Genomic DNA, 18,491 nt, shown 5'->3' on the forward strand with positions numbered 1-18,491 from the left:
CAACCTCGTTTTATCCTTAAACTTTTCTACATCATTCTAATGATAAATTACTATGACGTCATGAGGTTCACCAGCACGTCACTATTTATTATTATGAAGACTGAGTAGTTAAACAGCTTCTTAGTGACTTATCCGAGGTTTTGACCTCGTATTCTAAGGTTAATCTCATCTATCAAGTCCTTGATATACCTACAACTATGGAGGTCGGACCAGTTCTCTCCTCGTACAATTCGTATAGTTAATGCTATCTAATAATTTCTCTTCAATCACCTTGGCTGTTTCGTGACAACCTTAACTCTCTACTTGACTCCGAGATGTCATATTCCTCCCCGTACTCTACACCCTGTCATTCTCAATAGAAAACCAATTAATTAAATATAATTGGTCGCCACCTGCGCTCCTCGTACATATAGTTATACAACGTGAGTACATTAACAAACCATGTAGTTGTACATATTAATTCCTTCACATCATTTCATATCATAGTCAATTTAACACTTTCATATTAATATATAATTCATGTACACAAATATACTTGCATTTATCTTAATTATTTATATATAATTATAACCGGGAGTGCAACCCCTGGTTACACATGCCAAATTGACTTGATTACAAGCACAATATTGACCCAATGGACCTCCCTCTCCTTCACCCTCCTATTGACGGAAGCTATTGTCTGGTCTAGGTTCTTTGCTATATTTCTATGGCGAGGTGTCGGATAGATTTGCCATTTTGCAACATTAAAATCTGTCAATGTCAAAAGAAAATAACTGTGATTGTACGTACGCTTCTTATAATAAAAGACTGGACTTATGGCCTCCAGAACGTAGACTGGTTTCCCGTGCGTTCCTGCGACAGACTGCGAAGGAAGAGCAGGGACACTGACACCAAGCGGAGGATCTGGGAACCAGTGCGTGTTTGTGTGTTTCTTAGGCGAGTTCATAGTGCCATAGTCCACTGTGATCCCACGGGATACCCCAGTGAGACACAGTATACAGTCTCTGAGCTCGAGCCGACCTGGCCTTCCTAAATGCAGAGCGTCAGGCAGGGTAATAACAAGTGCCATCTGTTAACGTCTTTTGGTATGACGAGGCTGGGGATCGAACCACAGAGATTGCGCTCCCTCATGCTTGATTATATATCCCTATAAGGGAACATTTTAAGATAAAACCAAAGATTTTTGAGATTTTCGTTATAACACGCATGTAGAGGCCGGATTGACATGCACATTTCTGTTTTCCCATATTGAATTCGCTCAAAATTGCTCTGTTACTGAGCCGAATGTATAAATGTTTAAACTCTAAGATAAGAAGTCACTGGATCATGGTCAAGTTTGGTATTTTAACTAAGTACAATGTTTTTACCACGCTTGCCGCGATCAGTAGTGTTCGACCTTCACCTCACTACACGTCCACTTGGATGGCTTTATGTCGGCGGCAAGTCGATGTCAGCGAGTAGTTTATATTTGTACATCTGTATTGAATTTATCGAATCTGGACCAGATAAACCAACAGTAGGTTGTAGCATCACCGACCCCACGGAATAATGATACATAGTTATCCTCTAGTTCACTGTCAGCGCCCGTACACCCAGGTACATCACACCTCGATATTGGTTGCTAAAGTATCACGCTAGTTCGGATTTTAACACATATAGAAGAAGCTTCATTACCAGAATCTTCAAATCAATATAAACCAGATGATATGTTTTGTCTTCACAAACAGTTGACCTTTGCTTTGGATTTCCTGCATTGCCTGTAAGATAAAACACATTCGTGATCTCTCGTGTCTTTACGGGAAATACCGAATACGGGAAAGGGATTAGAAACGATCCATTCTGCTTGTCTCGAAATGAATACGAGAGGTCACGAATGGAAACGATAGGGTTCAACGCAAACTTGACCCAATCCGGCTTGTTCCGTTGTGGATTCACACAACCTTTCTCTTGGACTGGTTGTCTGATTCTGTATAACGTTTTATTTCTACCAAGGAATGCGTGAACAAGGTCATATTATTCATCGGAACCAGCCCAAGAACGCCCTCAACATCGAGGCTGGTTTCAGATAACGAACCCCCTGGATAACCCTGCAAACCATCGAGACTTACTCATGCGCATTCCCAGAACGGGTTATAGGCAGTTTCAGTGTTGGCCAGATAGCCCACACTGGGAGTACAGGATAACATGGTAAGGCTATTATTATCGCTACTACTACTGCTACTACTACTACTGCTGCTGCTGCTGCTACTACTACTACTACTACTACTACTACTGCTGCTGCTACTACTACTACTACAGCTGCTGCTACTACCTCTACTACTGCTGCTACTACTACTACTACTACTGCTGCTGCTGCTACTACTACTACTACAACTGTTGCTACTGATGCTGCTGCTGCTACTACTACTACAACTACAGCTGCTGCTACTACCTCTACTACTGCTGCTGCTACTACTACTACTGCTGCTGCTGCTGCTGCTACTACTACTACTACTACTACTGCTACTACTGCTGCTGCTACTACTACTACTACCACTTGGCCAGCCCGCACTGGGAGAACTGGATATAACTTGGAAAGGCTACTACTACTACTACTATTACTACTACTACTACTACTACTACTACTACTAGTACTACCACTACTACTACTACTACTACTACTACTACTGCTACTAATGCTGCTGCTACTACTACGACAACTGACCGCCTCCGTGGTCTAGGGGTTGAGCGTCTGCCCGGAGAGACGAAGGTCACACCAAAACACGTGGTACCAAGATGGTACTTGTTGTTACTCTGCCTGGCGCTCGGCCTTAAGGGGCTAACAAGGATTGGTCGGCTCGGAGTCAGTAAACTGTGTCTGAGTGGGGTATGCATGTTAAACTGCGGCATGATATCTCAGTGGGCTTCCACTTTAAAACCGGCATCAGTCCGAACTAGTCCTGTACTTTGTCCTAGCTAGTAGTAGCAACCACATACACACATGCATGTACGTAGCCTTTTCAGTGCAATAATCTTGAGCGCGACGTTAAAAAACATTTCACCTCACCTCACCACAACTACTTCTACTTCTACAGCTGCTACGTATTTGACAAATACACCGATTTCTGCTGTGATCTTTATTATTGTGCTACTACCACTCTACTATTGTTATTACTTCTTACTGCTACTGATTAGCCTACTAACAGGCAGCTATATTCGTCTGGAGCATTTCTTTTTGCGACTCAAAAACAAGCAACCTAACTACTACTACTACTACTACTACTACTACTACTGTTGCTATTGCTGCTGCTACTACTACTACCACTTCTTGTAGGAGCGGTGGTGTAGCCTAGTGGTTAAAGCGTTCGCTCGTCACGCCGAAGACCCGGGTTCGATTCCCGACATGGGCACGATGTGAGAAGCCCATTTCTAGTGTCCCCCGCCGTGATATTGCTCGAATATTGCTAAAGGCTGCGTAAAACCATACTCACTCACTCATTACTACTACTACTACTGCTACTACTACTACTACTACTACTACTACTACTACTGGTTACAGGCCGGCAAAGCCACATTTCGAAAATAGATAGCCCAAATTGATGTGGCGCTCCCGGCAATGGTTATGGTTGCGTGATTGTATAATGTGGCTCTCGCGGCTATGCTGTCAAAACATGCTTTGTGATTCTAACAGGTTACCGTATATCACAAAACAAGTCTTGTTTTCTCATTTCTTATTCAACAAGGATAACATATTCATCAGAACTTTACATTGATGAATATGAATAGCATATGAATATCATAATGGATCATAACTGCAGATGAAGGAGGTCGCCCACGTGGTCAGCATATTCCATCTCACTCAGGTGTTGGTTCAGGAGCTGGATCTTGAGGGACGCAATACGTGCATCGATTGCCTTGTTCTTCGTGAAGGTTCTGACCACTGGTGAGAGAGTCTGAGGACTGCAACCTCTTTGAGTGACTGCTCTCGCTGAAATAGCTTCACTACCTCGTAGATGTTCGGGTGGCACTTCTTGGCAAGTTTCTTTATCTTGTTGTGCCACCCTTCCAGGTGATTGTTGGTACGGTGGCCTTGGTTTTCGAAATGGTTCCAAATCTCTGGCATTAAGGCCTGTCCTTGAACCCAACTGGTTGTCACGTAGTCCATGAAAGCAGTCACTTTAGGGCCAGCAGGAGAGTCAGCAATGGCATCAAGCCACACATCATCCACTTTGTCACTTTGTGAAAGAAACACCCTCTAACTAATGTTCCAGGAAATACATCAGTCACGGCATTGTGAGCTGCACGTTCAAAGTCCAACTGAATTGTAAGTGGGGCAAACTCTAGACCTCCTCTACTAGCAAAATCGCATAGGTACTGAAACATGTTGACATAACACTCTTTTTTTCGATTGGACAACAAACAGTAAACTAATAGAAACATATGGCCAAACACCTCAGCATGTAAACAATAAATCTGATCAAACAACTTGGGACAGGCATAAAATGTACCATCACAAAATACAATGTCTGCAGTACACAAATGTTCAATGTTCTTGTCTGTAGTGAAGATGAGGATGTCGTCACTAACACGGTGTAGGAACTGGTCGCCTCATTTAAAGGTATCTCTAAAGAACACCACGCTTAGTAATTTAAATGTGAGATACTCATTTAAAGGTATCTCTAAAGAACACCACGCTTAGTAATTTAAATGTGGGACACTCATTTAAAGGTATCGGTAATCGGATTAATTAATTACCCGCTAGAATAGGTGAAATGCACTCAGCTGAAAATGTGGCTCTACCGGCAATAGCCATTTCTGAAATGTGGCGCTCCCGGCTAGACACCCTACTACTACTACCACTACAAATACGGGCGTTCCTCCCACATGAAGCTGACACGATCTGATATAACTGGAAAATTAGACTGCTGCGACGTTAAACTCACTCAAACACTACTGCTGCTTCTACAAGTCTGCCGATGCTAACAATATACAAACAATATTAAAATATAATGCAATTGTAAAGCGTCTGACTTCAAACTTGGTAAGGAGCTCAGCGCTACACGATAGTATTACCCCGGTCAATAAATCAGTGTGCACTCGAATTTCATTCACATCCCCCTGAGGAGTATGCAAACCAAGATGCCTATGAGGCTCTAGAACGTTAACAATCACCATCTCATCCACCATGCCATCCTACCGGGTACCCATTCGTTGCTGTGTGAATCGAGGCATACTTCGAACAAGGACACTTAATTGTTTACGGAGACATCACATGTTGCGTACTTCGTTATGGGGAGGGACCAAAGTCCTAGAAACTATACCAGTGTAAAATACACTCAATATTGTTCCAATATGTTATGTAAATATTAGCATTTTCTGATATAATTGTTAACTAAATATAAATGGAATCAAAATATTCATAAAGGTTTCATTACCTACAACATATCAACAAGCAATTAAATCTTGTAGACGTTCACGTGTCACACTGAACACTGACAGCTACATAGCAGTCTACAGTGATGTAAGATGGACGTATCCATCAAACCCATCGCCCAAAGTGAATTCTATTGCCCAGAGGCCGCAGTCACACCGGCGTAGAAGTTAATATTATGTAATAATACAGCATCATTACCTCGTGACGTATCATCGGTCAACAATTAGATGAAGACAATGCACAATTCATTGACTAGGGAATCACTCAAAGTCAAAATGTACGAGGCGATTACTATAAAAGTCAAGCATCTCCACTGGTCAGTACACAACACCACTGACAGTAAACTGCTTGACTGTAATCGTTCCTCTTCTTCTTATTAAGGTATAATCAAGTTCCCAAACCCGGGACAAAACCTTGATTATAAAACTTTCAAGAGGCAAGCTTGCCGAATACTGTCACCCATCCAGCTACTCTCCACGATCAACATTGCTCAAATAAACGCTTCAAATGTCGGATTGTAAAATTATAGACCTTTTTATAACAGCGTGAAGCCCCATGACACAGCCGATGCATAACGTAACAAAACACTTAATAGACAAATACAATTTACAAGCATGATTACTTTTCCAGAAACAGATTATAGCTCAAACAGACAGATAGCGCCAGCGCTGCCGCGAGCAGACTGCCTTCGCGTGGTGGAGATATTGTTTGCAGGTGTTGCATTGTAAAAAGGATGGAAGCCGTGACGAGCCATAACTCAACTTCCTGGAGTATTGTTGGGGTAGTTTTGTGGTTAATGTTGTTCGTTTTCTCACATGGGTACAATTTGGGATTTGGTCATTGAATTGCCACATAAACAAACAGGATAAAATATATTTACGGTATACTCCGAGCCGACCAGTCCTTGTTTTAGCCCCTTAATGCCGAGCGCAAGACAGGGTAACAACAAGTACCATCTTTTAACGTCTTTTGGTATGACGCGGCCGGGGATCGAACCCCGGACCTTCCGCTATCCAGGCAGAGTATCTATCCACAAGACCACGGATGATGATACACATTAATATGATGCCAACGTATACACATATATAAGGCTCTCGTACTACTACTACTACTACTACTACTGGGGGCACGGGTGGCCCAGTCGTCTAAGGCGCCGCGATTCGCTGTGCAGAGTTGCGTCCCTTGGGCACGCCAGAAACCTATGATTGTGGGTTCGAATCCCGGTTCGCCACGATTATGTTTCTAGGTTTGTCAGCACCATACCCGTGCTCGTGGGTTTCACCGAAGTGGTAAACGTCTGAGACCTCCATCACTTCGGGCTTTCCTCCCACATTAAGCTGACACGCCGTGATATAACTGGAATACTGTTAAAAGCGGCATAAAACCCAACTCTCTCACTCACTCACTCACTACTACTACTACTACCGCCGTCCTACTACTACTACCGCGGTCATATAGCTTCCGGACCTTCCGCTCTCCGGGCAGACGCTCTACCGCTAGACCACGGAGGCGGTCCACTGGTGTAACGCTGACATACTGATAATGATCATGGATTCCAACCTACGATCATAAGGTTTTGTTTATATTTAAAATTTTGTTTGTTCATATAGTAGTGAATATATTCCAATAAAACCTTAAGCAGAGATGGGCACTTGGGCCGCTTTATGTCATCATAAAAAATGAGTAAATCTGAAATTATTTCACACAAAAGGCCGCTTCTCAGGAACAAATAACGCAGTCCTGAGGTAGTTTCTTTGAAAACTTGTCCCCATTGCACGCACTATGGGCCAAGTAAAATAAAATGGATCACGGGCCGTAACTCTGTAAAAATAATTGACGGGACCAGTTTTCCAACTCGTTCTTGACAAGTATCTCTTAGGTGAACATGCAAGCTTTCATTCATGTAACTTCAGTAGTTTCTGAGAAAACTTCCCCATTTCACATACCATGCACAATGTTGAAAAGCGCGGAGCAAGGGCCATAACTCTGTAAAAAATGAATGTACGACAGCAATTTTCGAACACATTTGAAATCATGACCATTACAATCAGTGTGTAAAATTTCTGACTAAAATAGTTTTTGATAACATTTGTCCCCTTTGAGAAGCGGACGGACGGAAGGACGTGGCGAGGGATAACTACGTCAAATATAACGTGGTGGCCTCAAGAGGGTTCCATACTTGTGGCAAGTTTACAAGACGGCTCAGTCGTGTATTGCAGCCTGCACAGGTTAACTTATTTCCACCGACCTGGAAGCTTCCTCCAGGGCCGCTAAGACACACGATGGAATTTGATGTTACTCTCAAAGATAGATTTACCACTACAGATGATTTTTAGATATTTTAACACTTTAAATTAACATTTTTTTCAAATGTTATGATCCATAATCGTCGTAGATCCAGAATATGCTAAGACGTGTGTTGATTGGTAACGTATAACATATTGACGTAATACAATAAAAGAGTCACAAAGAAGCATAACGGGATTTTCCGTCCAGCCTTCCAGTCGTCCAGATGACCTTATTGGCAAATCAGGTCATGCCAAAACAATGTTCTTATCCTCGGAATTTCCCGGAACGAGATCCGGTTTACCGACGAACCTGTGCCTTCCCTTATTCCCCTAGGTGCCAACATGGCAGGCTGCGCAGTTGTTAAATACACGTGTTGGCCTGCGCAGTTGTTAAACACACGTGTTGGCTGCGCAGATCAGATATATAAATAATGTTTGCATTATTTCATTTATATGAACGATTAAATCATAGTTATGCAGGAGTTTCTTTAGTTTGAAAATCTTTATACTCAGTGAACATATTGTCTACACATTTTACCCCATTTTTTGGCTAGTGTTGGTTTCATGTGAAACGCGCACGTCCAGCGCAGCTGAAATATTTGTTTCGGAAGCGAGTTTAATGAAACTGTTTATGCATAATGATGAATGGTGAAGCCAGCATGTAGAGGATGAACAATATTGATGAATATTGATGAAGATTGATGAACTTTGTAACTCACGAGCGAACGCCCTGTATTACGGGATAGACCAGTTGATTATCTGGGGCAGGGGCCTTTGGATTTAATGAAACCCTTGCCTGGATTAGCATCGGCGGGTACAGGTCAAGTTGCGAACAGATCAAGTTAACATACAATTGCAAAATATGAAAAAAGAATTCACCATCAATTTGAGTCCACAAAATTGATTGGTCATAGTTTATATAAACTCTTATAATATATAACTTCCAAATGTATAACTGATAAGAATGTTTCAAAATGGGGGTGCGCACTCCTGCAACAATACCACCCCCACCCTCCGTCCTTTAAATGTTTTCGTAACTGAATTTGATGCAGGTGAAAATTGGCTGAATGAACCAATAACCGCAGTGAATGATTATTGCTTAACGCCGCATCAGCAATTGAGCAGCTGTTCGCGACAGAGACACGTTATATATAGATTATCAGAGATCCACATACAGGGTATATGGTCTATTATACATACGTACGTACGTATCTAAAAACCTACCTACCTACCTCCCTACCTACCTACAGGGTAATGGTCTGTGATCACCATATACATACCTACAGGGTACATAGTCTGTGATACCATAAAAGCTACCTACAGAATACATCGTCTATGATTACTATAAAACCTGCCTAGTGGGTACATGCTCTGTGATTACCATATACGTACCTACAGGGTACTTTGTCTGTGATTACCAAGTACCTACCTACTGGGTACATGGTCTGTGATTACCATATACCTACCTACAGAATACATGGTCTGTGATACCATAAAACCTACCTACAGAATACATCGTCTGTGATTACCATATACCTACCTACAGAATACATGGTCTGTGATTACCATATATCCACCTTCAGAGTAAATGGTCTGTGATTACCATAAACCTACCTACAGAGTACATGGTCTGTGATACCATAAAACCTACCTACAGAGTACATGGTCTGTGATTACTATATACCTACCTACAGAATACATGGTCTGTGATTACCATATACCTACCTACAATATACATGGTCTGTGGTTACCATATACCTACCTACAGAATGCATGGTCTGTGATTACCATATACCTACCTACAGAATACATGGTCTGTGATTATAACTACCTACAGAGTACAGGGTCTGTGATTACCATATACCTACCTACAATATACATGGTCTGTGATTACCATATACCTACCTACAGAATGCATGGTCTGTGATTACCATATACCTACCTACAGAATGCATGGTCTGTGATTACCATATACCTACCTACAGAATACATGGTCTGTGATTACTATATAACTACCTACAGAGTACAGGGTCTGTGATTACCATATACCTACCTACAATATACATGGTCTGTGATAACCATATACCTACCTACAGAATGCATGGTCTGTGATTACCATATACCTACCTACAGAATACATGGTCTGTGATTACTATATAACTACCTACAGAGTACAGGGTCTGTGATTACCATATTACTACCTACAGAGTACAGAGTCTGTGATAACCATATACCTACCTACAGAGTACATGGTCTGTGATTACCATATACCTACCTACAGAGTATATGGTCTGTGATTACCATATACCTACCTACAGAGTATATGGTCTGTGATTACCATATACCTACCTACAGAATACATGGTCTGTGATTACCATATACCTACGTACAGGGCACATGGTCTGTGATTATCATTTACCTACCAACAGAGTACATGGTCTGTAATTACCATATACCTACCTACAGAGTACGTGACCAGAACATACGTTTTTTTATCATGAGAGCCGTATATTCAGAGTAAATGTTCTGTGATTGTCAGACCCGCATAGTCATTGTTGTCGGAGAACTACCTGCGGAGTATTTGGTCTCGGATTAAACGTATCAGTGAAGTTTGTGGGTCCACAGTGGGTAATCAGTGCTGAATTACATAGTTATGATGTTGTATGTTTAACAGAAACCTGGTTGCACCATGCTATTCTCGTCACTGATATTACACTGATTCCATTTTCAAACGTAGCCTGTATTAAGGAATATATTTTAGATCTTAAATCAGAGTTTTACGGACAGCCTGAGCTGAGGCGCGCGTGGATATGTGTTGACAGTTTTAACGTACTTAGTGTTAAAACCGAATGTTTGCGAGGATTAATACGATTTCTGAATTCAGTTACAACAGTAACCGTACATGTGTTGTTTACATTAAGTCATTTCATTCACATTTGTTTGATTATGTCTTATACTTGTTTTAGGATGGAAGGTACAGTTACCAAATAAAATATGCTGAAATATCAATTCATTATGACCATATTTTATAATCTATTTTTTAAAGTAACCCTCCTTACATTAAAGATAACTATCTAAAGAATATAGTACTTAAAAACATTGCAACAAACCGAATTATCAAGGAGGAGACTTTATACTGAGGGGGGCGCGAAATACATCCGCCCGGGGGAGATTTTATTTCAGAACGGATTCTCCGGGGGAGAATCTGTACCGGTATAAAATCTCCGGGGGGAGAATTTGTACGGGGGAGAGTTTATACCAGGACACCGGCGCGGTGTGCATGCTGGCAAGAGTCTCGCTCTGATAACAGCTGTTTAATGTACGCGTGCTGGTTACGTCATCAGTTGATAAATCTCGCGAGGAATGCCGTGACTTAGCAAGTGCATGGGTCCCGAGAACGGGTCTTCTTACGTCAGTGAATGGTGGTATTTCATGATACTAACATATACTTAGTGATCTATAGAATTCGTCTCTGCAGACTGAAACCTGTTTCCCACATACATGTGACCGTGCCATAACTAATTAACAAACCCAACACCCCTCCCTAATCGTGATATTATGATATTCATTATCTGATAACGTGAACATATATGCTTCAGTATCCGTTTCATATAACTGTGACACATGCCTTCAGACTTCACGGGTAGCCAAGTGGTTAAAGCGTTCGTTCGTCACGCAAAGACTAGGGTTCGATTCACGACATGGGTACAATGTATGAAGCCAATTTCTGGTGTCCCCCGCCGTGATATTGCTGGACTATTGCTAAAAGCGGCGTAAAACCATACTCACTCACTCACTCAGATTTCAGACATATCCTTAAAAATAGGAGCTGATGCAGCTCTTTGAAAGAGAGTAAAAAGTCTGTGGTCACAGCTGGCTAATGTGAAAGTGATATATGAAAAAACTACAAAAATTGGGTTTGTAATTCGAGTAACTTTTTTTTGTTTATTTTTTATTCAGCAATATCTCAGCGCCACGACGGCATTATAATAGTTTAATAATAGCATTTTGTCGGGCAGATTTGATTGAATTATTGTAACCGAAACAGATGGAGGGCTTGGAACTCTTCTTGCCTTGTCCTGAGTTTGTTAAAACATAACATAAAATGAGTTAATTGTAGCATCTAAATGTTGCAATATGTTTATCTGTTCACAGTTATAAACCTATGTAAGTTATTCCGATCAATTAAGTAAAATATCAAAATCACACAAGCCGGAATTCCCGTCACAAATGTCAACCATTCTCACCACACAAGTCATACATTCCGATCAACTAGTCAACCATTCCCATCACACTCGTCAACCATTCCCATCACAAAAGTCAGACATTCCCATCACACTCGTCAACCATTCCCATCACAAAAGTCAGACATTCCCATCACACCAGTCAGACATTCCCATCACAAAGTCAACCATTCCTATTACAAAAGCCAGATATCCCATCACAATAGTCAACCATTCCCATCACGTAAGTCAGACCTTCCGATCAACTATTCAACCATTCCCATCACAAAAGTCAACCATTCCCATCACTAAAGACATTTCCATCACACTAGTCAACCATTCACATGACACAAGTCAGACATTAATATCACAAAGTCAACCATTTTCCATCACAAAAATCAACCATTCACATCACAAAAGTCAACCATTCACATCACACAAGTCAACGATTCCCATCACAAAAGTCAGACATTCCTATCACAAAGTCAACCATTCACATCACAAAAGTCAGACATTCCGATCACACTAATCAACCATTCCCATCACACAAGTCAACCATTTCCATCACAAAGTCAACCATTCGCATCACAAAAGTTAATCATTCCCATCATACAAGTCAACCATTCCCATCACAAAAGTCAACCATTCCCATCATAAAAGTCGACCATTCACATCACAAAAGTCAACCATTCCCATCACAAAAGTCAGACGTTCCCATCACAATAGTCAACCATTCCCATCACAAAAGTCAGACGTTCCCATCACAAAAGTCAACCATTCCCATCACAAAAGTCAACCAGTCACATCACAAAAGTCAACCATTCACATCACAAAAGTCAACCATTCACATCACAAAAGTCAGACGTTCCCATCACAAAGTCAACCATTCACGTCACACAAGTCAACCATTCCCATCACAAAAGTCAACCATTCACATCACAAAAGTCAACCATTCCCATCACAAAAGTCAGACGTTCCCATCACAAAAGTCGGACGTTCCCATCACAAAAGTCAACCATTCACATCACAAAAGTCAACCATTCCCATCACAAAAGTCAGATATTACCATCACACTAGTCAAGCAGTCCCATCACACAAGTTAGATATACCATGGGGGAAAGAGTCGTTAAAAGAATAATTATTCCAGAAAATACATTAATTAATTTTTTTAATTGTTTTCAAAAACATGCTGGACATGCTGTACACCCTGAATACAAATGGTAGTTTCCAGGGGTAAACCTTGCGTGTCTCACAGCGGTGACAGAGACAACAACAAAAAACAAAACCTGACATAATTCCCCCCGGGGAATGGAACCAGAATACACCATCGACATCGACATTTCTGACATTGAGGTGTCATACCCTTTTCTGAATAAAAGTATACAACAATTTCAGCTTGCATGTTATCTTCGTGAGTGGACAATAAGAGTGAGTGAGTATGGTTTTACGCCGCTTTTAGCAATATTCCGGTAATATCACGGCAGGGAACACCAGAAATTGGCTTCACACATTGTACCCATGTCGGGAATCGAACCCGGGTCTTCGGCGTGACGAGCGAACGCTTTAACCACTTGGCTACCCGACCGCCCGGACAATAAGAGGCGACTGAAATGCCACATGGGTATCGCATGGTCAAAATGGATGCTTCTTGGAGAGGTCATAACTTGGGGAAACCAAGCATCATCAGTGACCCGGGTCAGGTGGTCCCTAACGCTGCCCTATAATTATTTCATAACCATAATGATCATATTTCAATAATACATATTGATAAAGTACAAAACTTATTATTTAAATATGAAGATAATTATTTTGAAGCATAGTGTTTTAGGAGTATTACAATATTTAGAACAATGTCAGTTGTATAGAATCTTTCACTCGTCTGGCTTCCAGACCCTTGAGAATTAATTAAAAAGGGAACACAACTCAGGTCTAGAATGATTTGGCAAGTCTAGCCTGAAATTAAGTATTGTTCTTGGCTCCATTTGGATTGTATTTTATTTTTTGGAGATATATATTTTTGAATAAGATTTTATTTCTGGAAATAAATGTTAGTCTTAATCTTCACTGAAACGGACGGAAACTTATAATTGCAATCACGCGTTGCATTAGACTTGCACACGTCTCCAAGGCAATACTTATTAGTTTAAATCATAATTTCTAGATTATATATAACAAGTTGCCATTATGTAAGAACGTCATCGTTAGACTGTCCGCTTCCCTCGACTTGCATATTATATGTGTAGGATTACTATACATCCATGGCCTTATCGTTCAGTATTGCCTTGGGGCAAGGCTAGATTTACACAAGTCTCTAAGGCATTAATTAGAGTTTAAATCATAATTTCTAGATTATATAAACAATAAGAACAAGTTTTCCCTATAAAATAATGTCGTCCTTAGACTGTCGGCTTATCTAATCTGTCCTACTATAAGGATAGAATTACGATACACCCATGGACTATCGTTATATACAGCCTAGGAGAAAGGCTAGCGTTGTTTGTACGGTGCACAAGTGAAATTGTAATCTTCGCGGTGCTGTTGGGCATGTGCATTGCATTACTGATGTCATGACCCTCTGAGGGAGCACGGGTGGCCCAGTCGTCTAAGGCGCCGCGATTCGCTGTGCAGAGTTGCGTCCCTTGGGCACGCCAGAAACCTATGATGGTGGGTTCGAATCCCGGTTCGCCCCAATTATGTTTCTAGGTTTGTCAGCACCATACCCGTGCTCGTGGGTTTCACCAAAGTGGTAAACGTCTAAGACCTGCATCACTTCGGGCTTTCCTCCCACATTAAGCTGACACGCCGTGATATAACTTAAATACTGTTAAAAGCGGCGTTAAACCCAACTCACTCACTCACTCATGACACTCTAACCTCATCAGTGCATGAACGCAGAATAAAGGGTTACTGGGTGCGAGTATAAAAAATAATATATCGTATCTGCATACATCAATATTTATACAATTGAATAAATGCGCATATAACAATAACGCTTCATGGTGTTGTGAAATATCAATAGTTTAAAGTACAGTAAACTACGGTTATAACGAACACGCTTATAACGAACTGACGGATAGAACGAGCTTACTATTTTGGTCCCGACTATTTGCTGTAGTAATGCTGTATATATGCTTATAACGAACTACGGTTATAACGAACTAAAACTAGTAGTCCCTTTGAGTTCGTTAAAACCGTAGTTTCATTTGCCGGAACAGGAAATAGTCACTGGGGGCTAAGTCTGGGCTGTAGGGTGGGTGATTAAACAGTACAGCCCAGACCTCGACCCCAGTGACTATTTCCTGTTCCGGCAAATGAAATCTGTCCTACGTGGAAGACGCTTCCAGGATGACGAGGGTATAAAGGCTGCCGCAGAGGCGTGGTTAGAGGGCCAATCTGCGGGTTTCTATAAAAGTGTTATTTAAAGCTTGAAGGACAAGTGGAATAAGTGTATTGAGGTGAATGGAGATTATATTGAAAAATAAAAGTGCAAAAGATATTTTGCGACTTGGTCTTATATTGAAGTTGCAAAACTTATTGAATGCCCCTCGTATATCATGGCGTGTCGGCTTCAAGTGGGAGAAAAACCAGAAGCAATTTCAGGTCTCAGGCGTTTAATTACCACTTTGGTAAAACTCACGGGTAGTGATGGTCGATAGCATGAGCATGGATGTCAACACGGCTTGTTGAGTGAGTAGTAGTAGTAGTAGTAGTAGTAGTAGTGGTGGTGGTGGTGGTGATGGTGGTAGTGGTAGTGGTAATGGTAGTAGTAGTAGTAGTAGTGGTGGTGGTGGTAGTGGTAGTGGTAGTGGTGGCCGATAGCATGAGCACGGCTTGTTGAGTGAGTAGTAGTAGTAGTAGAAGTAGTGGTAGTGGTGGTGGTGGTGATGGTGGTAGTAGTAGTGGTAATGGTAGTAGTAGTAGTAGTAGTAGTGGTGGTAGTGGTAGTGGTAGTGGTAGTGGTAGTGGTAGCAGTAGTAGTAGTAGTAGTAGTAGTAGTAGTAGTGGTAATGGTAGTAGTAGTAGTAGTAGTAGTGGTGGTAGTGGTAGTGGTAGTGGTAGTAGTAGTGGTAGTGGTGGCCGATAGCATGAGCACGGCTTGTTGAGTGAGTAGTACTAGTAGTAGTGGTGGAAGCAGTAGTAGTAGTAGTGGTAGTGGTAGTGGTAGTGGTGGTGGTGGTGGTGGTAGTAGTAGTAGTTGAGGTTGTAGTAGTAGTGGTGATGGTAGTAGTAGTAGTGGTCGTTGAGGTAGTAGTAGTAGGAGTAGTAGTGGTGGTGGTAGTGAACATGGTTAATAAAACGGCTTCTTGTGTGAGTAGTAGTAGTAGTAGTAGTTGCAGTAGTTTTATGTAATATATCTATAATTTTTCTTGTTCGTTATATAGTTGACACGTCGCAGCGACATTTGCCGTAACAAACGATTGTCCAATGGTTAATGTTTTTATGTCATCACCCTCAGACACATCAGTGTTAAATACTGCACCAGTGCTGTTAACAACCTGCTGTTACCAAGCAAAATGATCTTAACGCATGTTCCTAAACAAACACTTCAGTTACATACTAAACCACACGACACAACAGCGCGAAACAGACCAGATGGTGGCACAAATAGAATACCATGAACATACAGCTCGTTACCTACTTAGCCAATAATGTAAACAAGGCACGCGCAGACGTGATGTGACACGCACGTTCTGCACGAGACGTGTTAACAGCATACCAGTGCCAGACGGTAATTTGATCTACTGACAGACGACGGTAATTGCTCGAGACACATCACGTGACAATGGCATGCCATTCATAAAGTACTTTAAGACATAACATGGTAGTACGCATGTGTGTTTTGACGACATTCCTGTCTGGAAGGCGAATGTTTGGTGGTTGAAAGGACTTGCTTCGCTGACAGGGTGAGCGGTAAGGACAGCTTTTCTCTGTTTTATTCAGCGGTGCATCTAGTTTAACTTAGGTTGCCTCTAGAACAAAGGTTCTCCTTTATTCGTGAAAGCTTATTGTGGGATGGAGGCCCTGAGTAACGCTAGACACCTGTGATAAGGAAATAAAGATGCTAACATGCCCATTATTAAGAAATAATTAAACAATACCATTCACTTTTGAAGTCTCCTCGTTTCGGCGTTACTGCCAATCATATGATTCGTGTTTTGAAACGATTATATCCGAGCCATTACGAACAGGAACAAGTGATAACAGTAATCGAATGGATGTGGCGATGAAGATGGTGACACTGATGAAGGTGATGATGATGATGATGATGTAACAATGATGAATGTGGGGGATGATGATTATGATGTTACAATGATGAATGTGGGGGATGATGATGATGATGATGATGATGATGTTGATGTAATAATGATGAATGTGGGGGATGATGATGATGATGATGATGATGATGTAACAATGATGAATGTGGGGATGATGATGATGATGATGATGATGATGATGATGATGATGATGTAACAATGATGAATGTGGGGGATGAATGTGGCTCAAACCACAAGTCTACCCCAATTATCAAGATGATGATGATGATGATTTTGTTGACAAATGCAGGGCTCTATAATTACGATCCCGACTGACAATCTGACTGTTTCTGTATATGTTCCTCTTCATCATCTTCAGTTATCTCACGGACCTGCCATAAACCCATTTTAACGAGAAGACGTTCCCCCCTTTTTGCTTGATGATAGATTTCACATGGGCGTTAAATTAACCATATATTTCTTTACAAACACACTTACATGACAGAAGCTAGACTAACCAAAAATCAGTAAAGTTGCAAATACCTCCAGAATTAAATAAAACTTATGCAAACCGACCTTCATCTTCTATAGAGGGATAAAAAAACCACCTAGCCATATTCTCTCATTTCCGCCTCCACAAACAATATCGTCTGCTCCGACAGATTAAAATGGCGGCGTTCGCCGGCTCCTTCAAAGTCAGAAGTTGAAGATTCCTAACACAAGCAACAATGCCGACATCGGCGATTACAGTGAATCTCTTGCCCATTCTGTTGCCACGGTTACCTACGGTATCCCCTCGTTTACTCCAGCCAGCTGCCTAGTATCAGATTGCTCTCATACCAAGTTTGGCACATGTCTAACAATACAGGTCTGACTCGTCCCTTACTCTCCAAATATGTCCAAAGCTGCTGTAAACGTAGGCCCTAGCAACGGCACCGCTACTGTCCGCCATATTGAATGGAAAGCAAATGGCTTGGATTAAAGATTTGCGCAATATAATTTTATATAAAACTATAAGTTACAGTTTTCATTTTTAAAGCAAATATAGTCGAAAGAGGTATTAAATGCATGTTATTTATTACCCTGAGAATTATTATTACTATTTTCGAAACTCGTTCTTCTTCATGCCTTGAGCTGAGATATATTGTTACCTTTTTGCGTCACTTCCGTTTAAATGGCGTAAATGATAGGTAGACTAAGTTGTATAGAAAGGAACCACAAACTGTTAAATCTCAATCGTCCCTTCTCATTCATGTTGACAAACAAGATGTCAACAATAACCAAACATTGCCATAACAGAGAAGTCTTAGAA

The sequence above is a fragment of the Haliotis cracherodii genome, unplaced genomic scaffold, assembly GCF_022045235.1.
Source record: "Haliotis cracherodii isolate W230 unplaced genomic scaffold, xgHalCrac1.p SCAF_7, whole genome shotgun sequence".
Classification (NCBI taxonomy): Eukaryota; Metazoa; Mollusca; class Gastropoda; order Lepetellida; family Haliotidae; genus Haliotis; species Haliotis cracherodii.